The sequence below is a fragment of the Apium graveolens genome, chromosome 3 (genome assembly GCF_009905375.1).
Source record: "Apium graveolens cultivar Ventura chromosome 3, ASM990537v1, whole genome shotgun sequence".
Classification (NCBI taxonomy): domain Eukaryota; kingdom Viridiplantae; phylum Streptophyta; class Magnoliopsida; order Apiales; family Apiaceae; genus Apium; species Apium graveolens.
Window position 1 is genome coordinate 135,457,349 of NC_133649.1, and position 20,567 is coordinate 135,477,915.

At 36.2% G+C, this 20,567-nt stretch overlaps 1 pseudogene; it reads left to right on the forward strand.

Annotated features, from left to right (window-relative positions):
* Positions 1 to 441: 441 nt before the first annotated feature.
* LOC141714600 (uncharacterized) lies at positions 442 to 20,004 on the forward strand (annotated as a pseudogene).
* The last annotated feature ends 563 nt before the right edge of the window (positions 20,005 to 20,567 follow it).

Below are 20,567 nucleotides of genomic sequence, written 5' to 3' on the forward strand. Positions count from 1 at the left end.
ATGGTGAAAGAGGAATAGAAGTTCCAAACTTAAAGTCTACAAGGACTATAGAAATAGCAATAATAGAAAAATTACATCCAACTCGTTTTATTACTTATTTTGAACCTTATATAAATGTACAAAATAAATCCTTTTTTCAATTTCAAATAAAGATCTTATCACAAATCAAATCAACCTTATAGTAGTAGAATCAAGCTATTGGTTTAAGTTATAGATGCTCACAGTCTTATTCTTATGATAAGAAAGTGAACCCCGAGTGGAATCAGGTGTTTGCATTTTCCAAGGAGTGGATTCAATCATCAATCCTAGAACCAGGTAGGAAGTTAGTGCTTAAAAGATAAGTCCATCTCGGACGTTAAATCCATTCTAGAATCGAAGATTTAGTTTTTGTTGTTGCAAAACCTTTTTAAGAACAATTCACAAGAATAATTCAGTAAGAAGATGGTCGAGTTCTTACAGGGTTCAATTAGAATAATTCACAAGAATCATGCTGAGAGTATTACTGCATACATAAAAGAGAGTGTTGATGAAGAATTTGAAAGGAATATGTCCTAAGTCCAATCATGTATTAGGATTTAGGAATAACTTTTATGTAATCTGTTTTGATTTCATTGATATTAATAAAAGCTTGTTTTGTTTTTATTACGGGCTTTATCTATTTAAGTGTTTAAATAAGATATACCATAGTTTAGAGTAAAGCTTTTAATGGATTATGATGAGATCATAATAGTGAGACCTAAAAAGATGATAACTCTAAACTTAAATAGTTCCTGGTCATAGGATTACTAATTGGTAATTAATAATCCACAAAGATCGGTACATACTATGCTTGCTTCATTATGAAGGATGTCTGTTCTCATAGACATTTGTGTGGTGACACTATAGCTAGTATGTAGGTGCTTATTATGGAATAAGTTCACTGAACATGACTCGCACAGCTGAACAACTGATGGAGTTCATTCACGTGTCAGCAGTTGTTCACCTAGTGATAATTGTACAAGTATCCTTAGACTTGAGGTCATCATAGTCATCTTGTGTACACTGAACTATGCTTTGGTTTAGTTCTTAGTCTCCAGGGATAATTATTAGGGCTCTTCTGGGTATAAGAATTTGTACACAAAGATAGTGTATGATCAATAAAGGATCTACCCATTCCAGTGAAGGAAGCGAATGTTCAAGGCTGATCCACTTATGCTAGTTCAGGAATCTCTGGCCAGAGTGAGTGAAATTAGAAAGGAGTTTCTAATTTGCATAGAACTACGCATAGTAAATGGTAAGCAAGTGATTGAATTAGATAGGCTTGACACGAGATCCATGCCTTGTATTTAATCGGGATATTGTAGGGTAGAAGGAGTTTATTGTACGGTAACTATTCACTGACAGGTTCTTGGTATTCTAAGCAGTGAATTCATATTATCCGGATAGTCGCGATATGCTGAGAAGTATCCCTTACGATGTAGAATAAATGTGATTAATTAATTAATCATATTTAATAAATTAGAGAATTTATATAAATAATGATAAAATAGTTTTATTATTATTTATTTCTACTACCGGCTTAATATTGAACCTACAGGGTCACACCATAAAAAGAGAATGATTTATTGGTGGAGGAATTAATTAATAATGGCTAATAATTATTTATTTATGAAATAAATAATTAATTGGCAAATTTAATAATTGATTAAATGAGATTTAATTGATTATAAATTAATTAAGAAAAGTTCTTAATATTATTAATTAAAGGATTTAATTTTTGGAAATTAAATCAAGAGAGAGAATTATTTCTAAAGTGTTTAGAAAAAGGATTAATGATTAAAAGGTGTTTTAATTATTAATAAGAATAATAAATGGGATAATAATAATAATATTTATGGGAAAATTTCAGCTGAAAATTTTGCCTATAAATACACTATTATAGACCCTAATTTTATTCTAACCCACATCGAACCCGAAAACCCAAAAAGTTTGGAAAACCCAATTCTCTCCACCTCCTCCTTAACATCATTTTCTTGGTGGATACCGGTGGAGTGCTTCACACTTGAGGAGCAACTGCTAAGGATCTCTGATTGTTGTCTCCGAATTATTTTAAAAGGTTAGATTCGATCCCTCGAATTTTTATTCACGATTTATATATTTTTATTTGGATTTTGTATGTGTAAAAGTGTTTTACCATAACCCCGCTGCGTTTAAAATCCAACAATGGTATCAGAGCATAGGTTGTATGCATATAGATCTGTGGTAAAAATTTCAGAATTTTATGTGCTTGTATGAATTAATTATAATTTTTACAAGTTATATTATGGATTAATTTTGTCTGATGAGAAATCGTTTCTCAGAATAATTTTGAATGTTGATCTGGGTTCTACAAGTGTTGTAGATCGTCTGGGTATTTTTTTCATAATTTTATGATGTATAGATTTTTTATTATGAATTTTTGAAGTTTTTGTAATTAAAATTCGTAATTAAATAAATCTTATATATATTTATATGAATTGTAAGTATATGTACATCTGTTGTATATTGCTGCTGTTTGTCTGACTCTGTGATAAAAGAAAAAGCAGACAGAAATCAGAGTTGTCAGGCGGCTGGCAGGCGAGGCGAACAGGAACCGGCGCGTGTAGCGCACGCGGGAAGGCTATTGCGCATTTGTAGAATGCGTTACACCCTTTATTGGATGAAAAGGGGTGTAACGCATCACGGGAATGCGTTACAGGTCCTGTAACGCATTCTTGTAATGCGTTACAGCCCGTCTGTTGATTTTAAAATTGATTTTCTGGGAGTTTCGTAACTCCGTTTTAGGCGTGCAATATACCGTTGGATTCGTTTTTTCGAGACGGATCTAATGGAGTGATCAATTTTAGTTTATATAAAAGTTTTGAACTGTTTATATTTCCATGAAGTGTTTTAAAGCTGTTTTTGACTGTTTTTGAATTGATTTAAATGCTTAATGTGATACATAGAGATGTATAATGCTTAGACTAATGTGCTAGATGATGTAACATGCCTACCTTGATGTTTATTCATGTTGATATATGTGATATATGCTTAGTTTATCATGCGATGATAGATTTATGTGAACTTATATAAACATAAGGCGTTTGTTAGACAACCTAGTATAGTGAAATTGTTTCATAACCTTAATAATAATATTATGAATACAATCATGAGATTCTTGTGTTTATGAAACACGTAATTGAATATGAATTTTTGATATGAGAGAAAGGATGATTCTGTCAACAACAGATTTCAATCTGTAAGAAAGGGTTATTAAGTGACGCCTCTTGACAATGCTCCACCCGATCTGGGAATCATCTGATTATTGATTATTGATTTGAAATATTTAATTTAAAAGGAAGAATTTCTTTATAATATGATTATGATTGTAACGTAATATAATCCCTCTAAAATTAAATAATATCAAGTAGTAATTGGCCAATGATACAACGGGCTTGTGTCGGTCATAGCCTTCCAATATGGTAGAAAGTAGTTCTTATTTTTGAATCATTGTCGTTTCGTGCCACAGCCGAGGGCTTTGATTTCGAAATAAGAAATACTTGTCTATTACATAGAGATGTGTACATTGAATAAGAATCTAAAGGTCGTTACGTGCCACAGCCGTGGGCCTTTGGGGACTGATTCAATTGTACGGAATGTTGGATTAGACTTGACTTAGAATATTGAGTTTGTCGTGCCACAGCCGTGACTCAATTATTCAAGAGGCTAAAGTTTGATTAGGGAATAACATTAGATGTAATTGACAAGAGTTGTCTGCCTATTGAACATTACATGGCGTTTCGTGCCACAGCCGAGGTTGTGTAATGGAATGTAGGATCCCTATTCCCACTAGCATTATAAATGCTTAATTTTTCACGTAGGGGGTTGAATAAATTAGGAAAACTAGTGGGAGCCACTTATGAATAAAGACCCGATTCATATAGTGCTTTAAAATGAAATCGAATATTTGCTAAGTGTTGTTATGTGTTTATCATTTACAGATTTACAATATACATTATGTCTTCTGCACTATCACTCAGGAGCATACTGGATGCTCACAAATTGACTGGTCCTAATTATGCTGACTGGCTTCGAAACTTGAGAATTGTTCTCAGGATTGAGAAGCTGGAATACGTGATTGACTCACCTAAGCCTACTGAACCTGCTAGTGATGCACATAATGATGAACATGTTGTGTATCGTAAGTGGATAGATGATGCAAATGTTGCTCAATGCATCATGCTAGCTTCCATGAACATTGAGCTATAGAAGCAACATGAGCATATGGATGCTCGCACTATCCTCATGCATCTACAAGAGTTGTATGATGTGGCGGGGAGGACAGCTCGATATGAGATATCGAAGGAGCTGTTCGGTTGTAGGATGTCTGAGGGATCATCTGTGAATGACCACGTACTTAAGATGATCAATTTGATTGAACGTCTTGGACAACTTGGTTTTGCCATGGATGGGGAGCTGAGCCAAGACTTGGTCTTGCAATCGCTTCCGAGTTCGTTCTCGCAGTTTGTTGTGAACTTTCACATGAATAAGTTGGATGTCAGCCTGCCTGAACTCCACAACATGTTGAAGACTGCGGAATCGAATTTCCCCCCTAAGAAGAGTTCTGTTCTTCTAATTGGTGAAGGTTCCAATCCTAAGAAAAGGAAGAGGAACTCTTCCAAGAAGAAGAAAGTAGGTGAGAAAACGCCGGTTCCACCAAAAGCTGAAGACCCCGAGAGCAAAGTTGTTTGCTTTCACTGTAACAAGGTGGGGCACTGGAAGAGGAACTGCAAGGTTTACCTTGCAGAATTAAAGAAGAAGGGTAGTGAGACTACCGCTTCTGATTCAGGTATGTTCATGATAGAAGTGAATATGTCATTTCTACTTGGGTATTAGATAGCGCCTGTGGTTCTCAAATCTGCAATTTGTTGCAAGGACCAAGGAGAAGTAGGACTCTTGAGGAAGAGGAGGTGATTCTACTGATGGAAATGGAGCAAGAGTTGCTGCTGAAGATGTAGAATCATTTCATTTACATATGCCTATGGGCAAGATTATTGTTTGAAATAATTGTCATTTTGTTCCCTCGATTGTGAGGAATATTATTCCCATATTAGACTTGGCTGGATTTTCATTTATTATTGAGAATAATGAATGTTCTATTCTTGGAGATAATATTCTTTATGGACGTGGTACTTTAAATAATGGTCTGTATATATGTGACATAATTTACTTCAGATTGAACAAACTAATAAAAGAAAAGGGATGATGAAAATCTCACTTTATAGTGGCACTGCAGTCTCCATTTAGTGGACATGGAGAGAGGGCTGCAGATTTGCTAGGAATGGTACACACAGATGTATGTGGACCAATGTCTAAGCAAGCCATGGGTGGATTTTCATACTTCATTACTTTCAAAGATGATAGATCTAGATTCGGATATGTGTTTGATGAAACACAAATCTGAAGCCTTTGAAAAGTTTAAAGATTATAAGTATGAAGTGGAGAAACAAACCAAACATAGTATTATAATTCTTTGATTAGATCGAGGTGGTGAATACTTGAATGGAGAGTTTCTGGATTATCTCAAAGTAAATGGTATAGTCTCCCAGTGGACTCCTCCAGATTAGTATCTGAAAGGAGAAATCGAACTTTGTTAGACATAGTTCGGTCCATGATGAGCTATGCAAATCTTCCAGTATTCCTATGGGGTTATGCATTGGAAACCTTAGCATATTTACTGAATATGGTGCCTTCCAAATCTGTTCCTCAAACTCCGTATGAGATAAGGAAAGAAAGGAAACCGAGTCTTAAACACGTTAAGATTTGGGGATGTCGAGCTTATGTCAAGTAAGTTGACCCAAATAAGCTGGAATATCGATCCGTAAAATATAGTTTTGTGGGATATCCTAAAGAGACTTTAGGGTATTACTTTTACACCGATCATCGGGTGTTTGTCTCCAAACATGCTACCTTCTTGGAAAAGGAGTTTATCCTTGAAGGAAACAGTGGGAGCAAAATTGAACTTGATGAAGTTCAAGAAGCACAAACTACTACAGATCAAGTGGAAATATTCTGACTGAACAACCTTTTGTGGAACAGCCCATTCATAGATCAGGGAGAGTGTCTCGCCAACCTGAGAGGTAATATGGCCTTGTCATTGAGAATGACAATGAGTTGTCGATCATTGATGATGACGACCCTGTGACCTATAATGAGGCTATGAGTAGTGTTGACTCAGAGAAATGGCATAGTGCCATGAAATCCGGAATGGAATCTATGTATACTGTATACAAAAGATAGATTATAGCAGATGGCCAGGTGGAGACCTTTAAGGCCAGGCTTTTGGCAAAAGGATTCAAACAAAGGCAATGGATTGACTTTGATGAAACCTTTTACCTGTAGCCCTGTTATAATCGGTTCGGATTTTGCTTGCGATTGCTGCTTACTACGACTATGTGATCTGGAAAATAGCCAGATGGTTTTCTTTCCAAGGGAAATGAAAACCTAGTGTGTAAGCTGCTGTGAACCATATGTGGTTTAAAGCAAGCTTCTCGAAAGATGGAACATTCGTTTTGATGAGACAATCAAAGAGTTTGATTTTATCAAAAAAAAACGTAGATGAACCATGCGTCTACAAAAGGGTTAGTGGGAGCGCGGTAACATTTCTTGTATTGTATTGAATAAGAGTTGACACACATAACAACATAGCAGACTGAAAGGAAAATGTCCTAAGTCCAATCATGTATTAGGATTTAGGAATAACTTTTATGTAATCTGTTTTGATTTCATTGATATTAATAAAAGACTTGTTTTGTTTTTATTACGGGCTCTATCTATTTAAGTGTTTAAATAAGATATACCATAGTTTAGAGTAAAGCTTTTTATGGATTATGATGAGATCATAATAGTGAGACCTAAAAAGATGATAACTCTAAACTTAAATAGTTCCTGGTCATAGGATTACTAACTGGTAATTAATAATCCGCAAAGATCGGTACATACTATGCTTGCTTCATTATGAAGGATGTATGTTCTCATAGACATTTTTGTGGTGACACTATAGCTAGTATGTAGGTGCTTATTATAGAATAAGTTCACTGAACATGACTCGCCTAGCTGAACAACTGATGGAGTTCACTCACGTGTCAGCAGTTGTTCGCTTAGTGATAGTTGTACAAGTATCCTTGGACTTGAGGTCATCATAGTCATCTTGTGTACACTGAACTATGCTTTGGTTTAGTTCTTAGTCTCTAGGGACAATTATTAGGGTTCTTCTGGGTATAGGAATTTGTACACGAAGATAGTGTATGATCAATAGAGGATCTACCCCTTCCAGTGAAGGAAGCGAATGTTCAAGGCTGATCCACTTATGCTAGTTCAGGAATCTCTGGCCAGAGTGAATGAAATTAGAAAGGAGTTTCTAATTTGCATAGAACTACGCATAGTAAATGGTAAGCAAGTGATTGAATTAGATAGGCTTGACACGAGATCCATGCCTTGTATTTAATCGGGACATTATAGGGTAGAAGGAGTTTATTGTACGGTAACTATTCACTGACAGGTTCTTTGTATTCTAAGCAGTGAATTCATATTATCCGGATAGTCGCGATATGCTGAGAAGCATCACTCACGATGTAGAATAAATGTGATTAATTAATTAATCATATTTAATAAATTTGAGAATTTATATAAATAATGATAAAATAGTTTTATTATTATTTATTTCTACTACCGGCTTAATATTGAACCTACAGGGTCACACCATAAAAAGAGAATGATTTAATGGTGGAGGAATTAATTAATAATGGCTAATAATTATTTATTTATGAAATAAATAATTAATTGGCAAATTTAATAATTGATTAAATGAGATTTAATTGATTATAAATTGATTAAGAAAAGTTCTTAATATTATTAATTAAAGGATTTAATTTTTGGAAACTAAATCAAGAGAGAGAATTATTTCTAAAGTGTTTAGAAAAAGGATTAATAATTAAAAGGTGTTTTAATTATTAATGAGAATAATAAATGGGATAATAATAATAATATTTATGGGAAAATTTCAGCTAAAAATTTTGCCTATAAATACACTATTATAGACCCTAATTTTATTCTAACCTCGAAACCCGAAAACCCAAAAAGTTTGGAAAACCCAATTCTCTCCACCTCCTTCCTCCTCCTTAACATCGTTTTCTTGGTGGATATCGGTGGAGTGCTTCACACTTGAGGAGCAACTGCTAAGGATCTCTGATCGTTGTCTCCGAATTATTTTAAAAGGTTAGATTCGATCCCTCGAATTTTTATTCACGATTTATATGCTTTTATTTGGATTTTGTATGTGTAAAAGTGTTTTGCCATGCCCCCGCTGCGTTAAAAATCCAACAATGGTATCAGAGCATAGGTTGTATGCATATAGATCTGTGGTAAAAATTTCAGAATTTTATGTGCTTGTATGAATTAATTATGATTTTTACAAATTATATTATGGATTAATTTTGTCTGATGAGAAATCGTTTCTCAGAATATTTTTGAATGTTGATCTGGGTTCTACAAGTGTTGTAGATCGTCTGGGTATTTTTTTCATAATTTTAGGATGTATAGATTTTTTATTATGAATTTTTGAAGTTGTTTCAATTAAAATTCGTAATTAAATAAATCATATATATATATTATTTGTAAGTATATATATGTTTGAATTGCTTGTCTGCATATTTGTGTCTGCTGTTTGTCTACTGTTACAAAGAAGACAGAGTTGACAGCACCGTACGGCGGCACAGAATTCGAGGAGAGAGAAAACGGCGGATGCTGCAGAAAATTAAAAAAAAAATAGGGGTGTAACGCATTCCGGGAATGCGTTACACACCTGTGGCGCATTCACGGAATGCGTTACACCCTTTAATGGCTGAAAAGGGGTGTAACGCATCACCGGAATGCGTTACAGCCATTCTGTTGATTTTAAAATTGATTTTCTGGGAGTTTCGTAACTCCGTTTTGGGCGTGTAATATACCGTTGGATTTATTTTTCCGAGACGGATCTAATGGAGTGATCAATTTTAGTGTATATAAAAGTTTTGAACTGTTTATATTCCATGAAGTGTTTTAAAGCTGTTTTTGATCGTTTAAATTGATTTTAAATGCTTCATGTGATACATAGAGATGTATAATGCTTAGACTAATGTGATAGATGATGTAACATGCCTATCTTGATGTTTATTCATGTTGATATATGTGATATATGCTTAGTTTATCATGCGATGATAGATTTAGGTGAACTTAAATGAACATAAGGCGTTTGTTAGATAACCTAGTATAGTGAAATTGTTTCATAACCTTAAGAACAATATTATGAATACAATCATGAGATTCTTGTATTTGTGAAACACGTAATTGAATATGAATTTTCGATATGAGAGAAAGGATGATTCTGTCAATAACAGATTTCTATCTGTAAGAAAGGGTTATTAAGTGACGCCTCTTGACAATGCTCCACCCGATCTGGGAATCATCTGATTATTGATTATTGATTTGAAATATTTAATTTAAAAGGAAGAATTTCTTTATAATATGATTATGATTGTAACGTAATATAATCCCTCTAAAATTAAATAATATCAAGTAGTAATTGGCCAATGATACAACGGGCTTGTGTCGGTCATAGCCTTCCAATATGATAGAAAAGTAGTTCTTATTTTTGAATCATTGTCGGTTCGTGCTACAGCCGAGGGTTTTGATTTCGAAATAAGAAACACTTGTCTATTACATAGAGATGTGTACATTGAATAAGAATCTAAAGGTCGGTACGTGCTACAGCCGTGGGCCTTTGGGGACTGATTCAACTGTACGGAATGTTGGGTTAGACTTGACTTAGAATATTGAGTTTGTCGTGCTACAGCCGAGACTCAATTATTCAAGAGGCTAAAGTTTGATTAGGGAATAACATGAGATGTAATTGACAAGAGTTGTCTGCCTATTGAACATTACATGGCGGTTCGTGCTACAGCCGGGGTCGTGTAATGGAATGTAGGATCCCTATTCCCACTAGCATTATGAATGCTTAATTTTTCACGTAGGGGGTTGAATAAATTAGATAAACTAGTGGGAGCCACTTATGAATAAAGACCCGATTCATATAGTGTTTTAAAATGAAATCGAATATTTGCTAAGTGTTGTTATGTGTTTATTATTTACAGATTTACTTTGTACGTTATGTCTTCTGCACTATCACTCAGGAGCATACTGGATGCTCACAAATTGACTGGTCCTAATTATGCTGACTGGCTTCGAAACTTGAGAATTGTTCTCAGGATTGAGAAGCTGGAATACATGATTGACTCACCTAAGCCTACTGAACCTGCTAGTGATGCACATAATGATGAACATGTTGTGTATCATAAGTGGATAGATGATGCAAATGTTGCTCAATGCATCATGCTAGCTTCCATGAACATTGAGCTACAGAAGCAACATGAGCATATGGATGCTCACACTATCCTCATACATCTACAAGAGTTGTATGATGTGGCAGGGAGGACAGCTCGATATGAGATATCGAAGGAGTTGTTCGGTTGTAGGATGTCTGAGGGATCATCTCTGAATGACCATGTACTTAAGATGATCAATTTGATTGAACGTCTTGGACAACTTGGTTTTGCCATGGATGGGGAGCTGAGCCAAGACTTGGTCTTGCAATCGCTTTCGAGTTCGTTCTCGCAGTTTGTTGTGAACTTTCACATGAATAAGTTGGATGTCAGCCTGCCTGAACTCCACAACATGTTGAAGACTGCGGAATCAAATTTTCCCCCTAAGAAGAGTTCTGTTCTTCTAATTGGTGAAGGTTCCAATCGTAAGAAAAGGAAGAGGAACTCTTCCAAGAAGAAGAAAGTAGGTGAGAAAACGCCGGTTCCACCAAAAGCTGAAGACCCCGAGAGCAAAGTTGTTTGCTTTCACTGTAACAAGGTGGGGCACTGGAAGAGGAACTACAAGGTTTACCTTGCAGAATTGAAGAAGAAGAAGGGTAGTGAGACTACCGCTTCTGATTCAGGTATGTTCATGATAGAAGTGAATATGTCATTAAATCAAATTTCTACTTGGGTATTCGATACCGCCTGTGGTTCTCATATCTGCAATTGTTGCAGGGACCAAGGAGAAGTAGGACTCTTGAGGAAGAGGAGGTGGTTCTACTGATGGGAAATGGAGCAAGAGTTGCTGCTGAAGATGTAGAATCATTTCATTTACATATGCCTGCGGGCAAGACTATTGTTTGAAATAATTTTTATTTTGTTCCCTCGATTGTGAGGAATATTATTCCCATGTTAGAATTGGCTGGATTTTCATTTATTATTGAGAATAATGAATGTTCTATTCTTAGAGATAATATTCTTTATGGACGTGGTACTTTAAATAATGGTCTGTATATATGTGACATAATTTACTTCAGATTGAACAAACTAATAAAAGAAAAGGGATGATGAAAATCTCACTTTATAGTGGCACTGCAGTCTCCATTTAGTGGACATGGAGAGAGGGCTGCAGATTTCCTAGGAATGGTACACACAGATGTATGTGGACCAATGTCTAAGCAAGCCATGGGTGGATTTTCATACTTCATTACTTTCATAGATAATAGATCTAGATTCGGATATGTGTTTGATGAAACACAAATCTGAAGCCTTTGAAAAGTTCAAAGAGTATAAGTATGAAGTGGAGAAACAAACCAAACATAGTATTATAATTCTTCGATTAGATCGAGGTGGTGAATACTTGAATGGAGAGTTTCTGGATTATCTCAAAGTAAATGGTATAGTCTCCCAGTGGACTCCTCCAGATTAGCATCTGAAAGGAGAAATCGAACTTTGTTAGACATAGTTCGGTCCATGATGAGCTATGCGAATCTTCCAGTATTCCTATGGGGTTATGCATTGGAAACCTCAGCATATTTACTGAATAAGGTGCCTTCCAAAATCTGTTCCTCAAACTTCGTATGAGATATGGAAAGAAAGGAAACCGAGTCTTAAACACGTTAAGATTTGGGGATGTCCAGCTTATGTCAAGAAAGTTGACCCAGATAAGCTGGAATATCGATCCGTAAAATGTGGTTTTGTGGGATAACCTAAAGAGACTTTAGGGTATTACTTTTACACCGATCATCGGGTGTTTGTCTCCAGACATGCTACCTTCTTGGAAAAGGAGTTTATCCTTGAAGGAAACAGTGGGAGCAAAATTGAACTTGATGAAGTTCAAGAAGCACAAACTACTACAGATCGAGTGGAAACACCTGTTCTGACTGAACAACCTTTTGTGGAACAGCCCATTCATAGGTCAGGGAGAGTGTCTCGCCAACCTGAGAGGTATTATGGCCTTATCATTGAGAATGACAATGAGTTGTCGATCATTGATGATGACGACCCTGTGACCTATAATGAGGCTATGAGTAGTGTTGACTCAGAGAAATGGCATAGTGCCATAAAATCCGGAATGAATTCTATGTATACGGGATACAAAAGAATGATTAGAGCAGATGGCCAGGTGAAGACCTATAAGGCCAGGCTTGTGGCAAAAGGATTCAAACAAAGGCAATGGATTGACTTTGATGAAACCTTTTACATGTAGCCCTGTTATAATCAGTTCGGATTTTGCTTGCGATTGCTGCTTACTACGACTATGAGATCTGGCAAATAGCCAGATGGTTTTCTTTCCAAGGGAAATGAAAACCTAGTGTGTAAGCTGTTGCAAACCATATGTGGTTTAAAGCAAGCTTCTCGAAAGATGGAACATTCGTTTTGATGAGACAATCAAAGAGTTTGATTTTATCAAAAAAAACGTAGATGAACCATGCGTCTACAAAAGGGTTAGTGGGAGCGCGGTAACATTTCTTGTATTGTATTGAATTAGAGTTGACACACATAACAACATAGCAGACCCACTCACAAAGCTACTTTATGAAAGTCACTTTGATCGTCATGAAGACAAGATGGGTATTAGATACCAAAGTGATTGGCTTTAGTACAAGTGGGAGATTGAAAGGAAAATGTCCTAAGTCCAATCATGTATTAGGATTTAGGAATAACTTTTATGTAATCTGTTTTGATTTCATTGATATTAATAAAAGACTTGTTTTGTTTTTATTACGGGCTCTATCTATTTAAGTGTTTAAATAAGATATACCATAGTTTAGAGTAAAGCTTTTTATGGATTATGATGAGATCATAATAGTGAGACCTAAAAAGATGATAACTCTAAACTTAAATAGTTCCTGGTCATAGGATTACTAACTGGTAATTAATAATCCGCAAAGATCGGTACATATTATGCTTGCTTCATTATGAAGGATGTATGTTCTCATAGACATTTGTGTGGTGACACTATAGCTAGTATGTAGGTGCTTATTATAGAATAAGTTCACTGAACATGACTCGCCTAGCTGAACAACTGATGGAGTTCACTCACGTGTCAGCAGTTGTTCGCTTAGTGATAGTTGTACAAGTATCCTTGGACTTGAGGTCATCATAGTCATCTTGTGTACACTGAACTATGCTTTGGTTTAGTTCTTAGTCTCCAGGGACAATTATTAGGGCTCTTCTAGGTATAGGAATTTGTACACGAAGATAGTGTATGATCAATAGAGGATCTACCCCTTCCAGTGAAGGAAGCGAATGTTCAAGGCTGATCCACTTATGCTAGTTCAGGAATCTCTGGCCAGAGTGAATGAAATTAGAAAGTGCATAGAACTACGCATAGTAAATGGTAAGCAAGTGATTGAATTAGATAGGCTTGACACGAGATCCATGCCTTGTATTTAATCGGGACATTGTAGGGTAGAAGGAGTTTATTGTACGGTAACTATTCACTGACAGGTTCTTTGTATTCTAAGCAGTGAATTCATATTATCCGGATAGTCGCGATATGTTGAGAAGCATCACTCACGATGTAGAATAAATGTGATTAATTAATTAATCATATTTAATAAATTAGAGAATTTATATAAATAATGATAAAATAGTTTTATTATTATTTATTTCTACTACCGGCTTAATATTGAACCTACAGGGTCACACTATAAAAAGAGAATGATTTAATGGTGGAGGAATTAATTAATAATGGCTAATAATTATTTATTTATGAAATAAATAATTAATTGGCAAATTTAATAATTGATTAAATGAGATTTAATTGATTATAAATTGATTAAGAAAAGTTCTTAATATTATTAATTAAAGGATTTAATTTTTGGAAATTAAATCAAGAGAGAGAATTATTTCTAAAGTGTTTAGAAAAAGGATTAATAATTAAAAGGTATTTTAATTATTAATGAGAATAATAAATGGGATAATAATAATAATATTTATGGGAAAATTTCAGCTGAAAATTTTGCCTATAAATACACTATTATAGACCCTAATTTTATTCAAACCTCGAAACCCGAAAACCCAAAAAGTTTGGAAAACCCAATTCTCTCCACCTCCTTCCTCCTCCTTAACATCGTTTTCTTGGTGGATACCGGTGGAGTGCTTCACACTTGAGGAGCAACTGCTAAGGATCTCTGATCGTTGTCTCCGAATTATTTTAAAAGGTTAGATTCGATCCCTCGAATTTTTATTCACGATTTATATGCTTTTATTTGGATTTTGTATGTGTAAAAGTGTTTTGCCATGCCCCCGCTGCGTTAAAAATCCAACACAGACCCACTCACAAAGTTACTTTATGAAAGTCACTTTGATCGTCATAAAGACAAGATGGGTATTAGATACCAGAGTGATTGGCTTTAGTACAAGTGGGAGATTGAAAGGAATATGTCCTAAGTCCAATCATGTATTAGGATTTAGGAATAACTTTTATGTAATCTGTTTTGATTTCATTGATATTAATAAAAGCTTGTTTTGTTTTTATTACGGGCTTTATCTATTTAAGTGTTTAAATAAAATATACCATAGTTTAGAGTAAAGTTTTTTATGGATTATGATGAGATCATAATAGTGAGACCTAAAAAGATGATAACTCTAAACTTAAATAGTTCCTGGTCATAGGATTACTAATTGGTAATTAATAATCCGCAAAGATCGGTACATACTATGCTTGCTTCATTATGAAGGATGTCTGTTCTCATAGACATTTGTTTGGTGACACTATAGCTAGTATGTAGGTGCTTATTATGGAATAAGTTCACTGAACATGACTCGCACAGCTGAACAACTGATGGAGTTCACTCACGTGTCAGCAGTTGTTCACCTAGTGATAGTTGTACAAGTATCCTTAGACTTGAGGTCATCATAGTCATCTTGTGTACACTGAACTATGCTTTGGTTTAGTTCTTAGTCTCCAGGGACAATTATTAGGGCTCTTCTGGGTATAGGAATTTGTACACGAAGATAGTGTATGATCAATAAAGGATCTACCCCTTCCAGTGAAGGAAGCGAATGTTCAAGGCTGATCCACTTATGCTAGTTCAGGAATCTCTGGCCAGAGTGAGTGAAATTAGAAAGGAGTTTCTAATTTGCATAGAACTACGCATAGTAAATGGTAAGCAAGTGATTGAATTAGATAGCCTTGACACGAGATCCATGCCTTGTATTTAATCGGGACATTGTAGGGTAGAAGGAGTTTATTGTACGGTAACTATTCACTGACAGATTCTTGGTATTCTAAGCAGTGAATTCATATTATCCGGATAGTCGCGATATGTTGAGAAGCATCACTCACGATGTAGAATAAATGTGATTAATTAATTAATCATATTTAATAAATTAGAGAATTTATATAAATAATGATAAAATAGTTTTATTATTATTTATTTCTACTACCGGCTTAATATTGAACCTACAGGGTCACACCATAAAAAGAGAATGATTTATTGGTGGAGGAATTAATTAATAATGGCTAATAATTATTTATTTATGAAATAAATAATTAATTGGCAAATTTAATAATTTATTAAATGAGAATTGATTATAAATTAATTAAGAAAAGTTCTTAATATTATTAATTAAAGGATTTAATTTTTGGAAATTAAATCAAGAGAGAGAATTATTTCTAAAGTGTTTAGAAAAAGGATTAATGATTAAAAGGTGTTTTAATTATTAATAGGAATAATAAATGGGATAATAATAATAATATTTATGGGAAAATTTCAGCTGAAAATTTTGCCTATAAATACATTATTATAGACCCTAATTTTATTCTAACCCACATCGAACCCGAATACCCAAAAAGTTTGGAAAACCCAATTCTCTCCACCTCCTCCTTAACATCGTTTTCTTGGTGGATACCGGTGGAGTGCTTCACACTTGAGGAGCAACTGCTAAGGATCTCTGATCGTTGTCTCCGAATTATTTTAAAAGGTTAGATTCGATCCCTCGAATTTTTATTCACGATTTATATGTTTTTATTTGGATTTTGTATGTGTAAAAGTGTTTTACCATGACCCCGTTGCGTTTAAAATCCAACAGAATTGAGGAATGATACTTCCAGTATGGATGTTAAACCAAGCCACAAGAAGCGTCTTACTTTCTGTGTTGAAGGGAACATCAATGTTGGGAAATCCACTTTTCTGCAAAGAATAGCTAATAAAACACTTGAATTACAGGATCTTGTTGAAATATTCTGGAACCGGTCAACAAGTGGCAAGATGTAGGACCTGATCACTTCAATATATTTGATGTTGTCTATGCTGACCCCGAAAGGTATGCGTATAACTTCCAGAATTACTTGTTTGGCATACGACTAATGCAGGAGGAGTCCTCTAGCGGAATTAAACCCCTCAGGTTGATGGAAAGAAGTTTTTTTAATGATAGAATTGTATGCATTATAACCTCTAAAATTTTATCGTCTGTATGATGCAAAGTATAATGCTGCTATTGACTTGCAATGGAATTCGAAAATGCTTAAGTTGTTTAATTTCCTTTGCATGTCCAAGCACTTAAATTAGCATACCATGGATAATTATGTTTTCTTTAAGGTGTTTGTACGAGCTGTTCATGAAGCAAATTGGATGAATGAAATGGAAATTAGCATATACGACTCTTGGTTTGATCCAGTTGTGTCATCTTTGCCTGGACTTGTTCCTGATGCCTTCATTTATCTAAAAGCAAGCCCTGATACTTGTCATAAGAGAATGCTGCAGAAGAGGGCTGAGAAGGGGTGTGAGCATCGATTATTAGTGTGGTTTACATGAAAAAGAAGAAAGCTGGCTTTTTCCATCAGGAAGTGGAAATCATGGTGTATCTTCAACAATGGATTCAAAAATTGGAAAGGTACGAATTCGATTATCAACCCTTGAAGCTCATCAAACATACAAATGCTCTCTCTCCTCTTCTTGTTCTTCATTAGATTTTAGGGATGCAATTTCAAACTTTAAGGTCAAAAAGGCACGTTCTGAATATCGGCTGAATAATTACTAAAATATCCATGCCGTTACGTATCATTTTCTGACCCTTTTTGGCCCAAAGGTAAAAGAGCACATTTTGGATACCGGAGGGCTGAAAAAGTACGCTTTCAAACTTGAGGGCTTTATGTGTACACTGATGCAAACATTGAGGCTAAAAAGGTTATTAAGCCTTGTTAAAAATGTTAACTTTTATCAAGTCATCAGAGGTTAAATACCGACTACATGCTCTATATTGATCTAAAAACAGTTCTCCAGACCCTAATTTAAAACATCTCATACCAGTGAAATAAGTAAACAAAACTAGATACATAAGCCTTCAGGATCATATAACACTTATTTTCTACTAAGAGACAAGAAAAAGGGTTCTAAATCACTTATAGCTTGTAGGATGGATTTAATTCTGATATGGATAGAAAATACATCCTAAAGACACATTAAATGTAACATTAATTACACTTGGGCTTCTTGTCCGAAAAGTCCAACACAGACCTGTCTGGTCCAAGCTTCATAGCAGGCATGTCTGGTCCGAAGCTTTTGTAACAGGCCCATGATAGCCCAAATAGTCAAGGCCTACCAGCGGAGGTCGTCCAAGTCCACGAACACGAGCTGATCACGGACTAGGCCCAATACGGCTGGAAGAGCAGAGACATGTGTTCTAAACAGACTCAAAGTCCTACACAGAAGGTTCTGGAACTCCTTCCTCAATAGGACTCCTAATCACCATCTAAGTTGGAGACTTGTCCACCAAGTCTCCCAACAGAAGTCTAACCCTAGACTTAACTCTATATAAAGGGCTCTACCCCTCAACCTAGAACTATGTTTTTGGCTTGATTCTCTACAACACAGAGATACGTAGGCATCTTGCAAGGACCAATAGTCCCGAACACAAGAGCAGCCATTAAAGCTCGAAGCTCACCAACCCTAGAATTAAATACTAAAGTACTCATGTTTTCATTCCACAATATTTGGCACCGTCTGTGGGAAACTTACAACAACCATGGTGAACACACGGAGCAGAAACACTAGTGGGACAGACACTCCTGTCCCATCGCGAACAATCGCATCAGTGGTGGACATACCCCTGCACTCAACTTATGCCTCCACCCAAGAAGGAACCCTAGTAGGGGCAACTGAGGCTCAACCACAAGGGACAAATCCCCCGACTCCTCAAGGGACGAATCCCCAATTTCAGCAGCTACATGCACCTGTGAACTCTCAACCCGTTGGGTATGAGTACTCGACGATTGTGACTACCAACCCCCCTCACGGGATGTCTCTATACCCCAAAGTTGGAGGGAGTGGGCACTGAGTGAAATACAAGGGCGACGCCCCAATACATATGTGGCTTGGCTCCTATTCCGAAGGATCAAGAATTCTCTGGACCTTATACTGAAAGAGACTCCGAGTCATCAGATAATGATGTTGCTCCAAGAAGGAGGCGTGCTGGAAAAGAGCCGATGGCTGACACTGAACAACGCTCTAGGAGCACTCAAGGAATGAATCCCCAAGATGTTCAAGAGAGGATCAGAGCTCATGAAGCTGGGATCCAAAGGCTGAAGTGAGACTTGGAGACACATCTGGCCCCAAGACCCCCACTCGCTCCAAGGCGGAGAAATCCTCCTCCAATCATAGACCTGGATGGTCCAATACCAAGAAGGGCAGTTGCCCCAAGGGCTGATCCAAGTGATTTTATGCCCTTAGGAGATCCTAATGATCCAAACCGACCATTCACTGATGAGATAATGAATGCTCACATCTTAAGGAAGTTCAAGATGCCCACATCAAAGCATACGATGGTACTGGTGACCCTGCCAATCATGTTAGGACATTCTCTAACGCCCTGTTACTACAGCCCGTGAACGATGCTATTAAGTGTCGGGCCTTCCCTCAAACCCCATCGGGCATGGCTCAAAGGTGGTACAATCATCTGACCCCAAACTCTATTGGATCCTTTAAGGACTTGAGTCAAGCTTTTATCAAGCAGTTCATAAGTGGCAGAGTGCACGAGAAGAGTTCAGCTTCTCTCATGGGCATAATCCAAGGAGCAAAGGAATCCCTGAGAGAGTATGAATCGATTTACGAAGCAGGATTTGAAGTTCCCTAATCTTGATGATAAGGTTGCTATGATAGCTCTACAGTAAGGGACTAGAGACGAGTTCTTTAGGATGTCCCTAGCTAAGCGCCCTCCCGAAAGTATGTTGTAGCTCCAAGATAGAGCCGGAAAGTATATCAAGGTGGATGAGATTATAAAGAAGACAGCTGTGAATAATGAACCTATTGGAAATAAGAAAAGGAAGACGGATCAGGAGTACGACACTAAGGACAAGTATCCACGAATTGGTAAAAACTCTGAGTCCTCCTCTTCTAAGAAGAATCAGCAGCCAAGGTTTGCTGAGTATGCGAGGTTGAATGCCCCAAGGAGTCAAATCCTTATGGAAATTGAAAATGATAAGGACTTCAAATGGTCGAAGCCACTAAGGGGAGACCCCGAGAAAAGAGACAAGAGTCGGTACTGCAGGTTTTACAAAGATGTCGGTCATGATACTGATGATTGTAGGCAACTCAAGGATGAGATTGAGTATCTGATCCGAAGGGGAAAGTTTGGACGTTTTACCAAGGGTGAATAGGCCGGAGACCAAAAGAGAGATACTGATCGAAGAGATGACGATCGAAGGGGTAACGACAGAGATCGCAACCCACAGCCCCGAGGGCCAATAATCAATATAATCTCAGGAGGACCTACAACAACTGTTACTATAAGGAACTCCTGAAAAGCTTATGCAAGAGAAATGATGAGCATAGTTGGAGAGCCATCTAAGCGTTCTAAGTCAGAGATGATGCTTGAATTTGGTGACCCAGACCTTGAAGGTTTAAAATTTCCTCAGGATGATTCTCTGGTTATCACTCTGATAATTGGAAATTGTCCAATTATGAGGGTTTGTTAGGTCCAAATATACATACAGAGGGGGGTGAATGTATGTTCTTCATTTTTTGTTAATTAATTGCAGCGGAAAATAAGCCTCGAAAATGAAATAAACAAACACTAAGAGATTCACGGAATAATTCTTATTATTAAGAAATTAAACCATAAAGGTTTGCTTACAACTTCGAATATAAATAATTCGAAGCAACAAATATAGAGAGAACCAAAATAAGATCTATCAATATAGGGTTCTATTTATCACTCTAA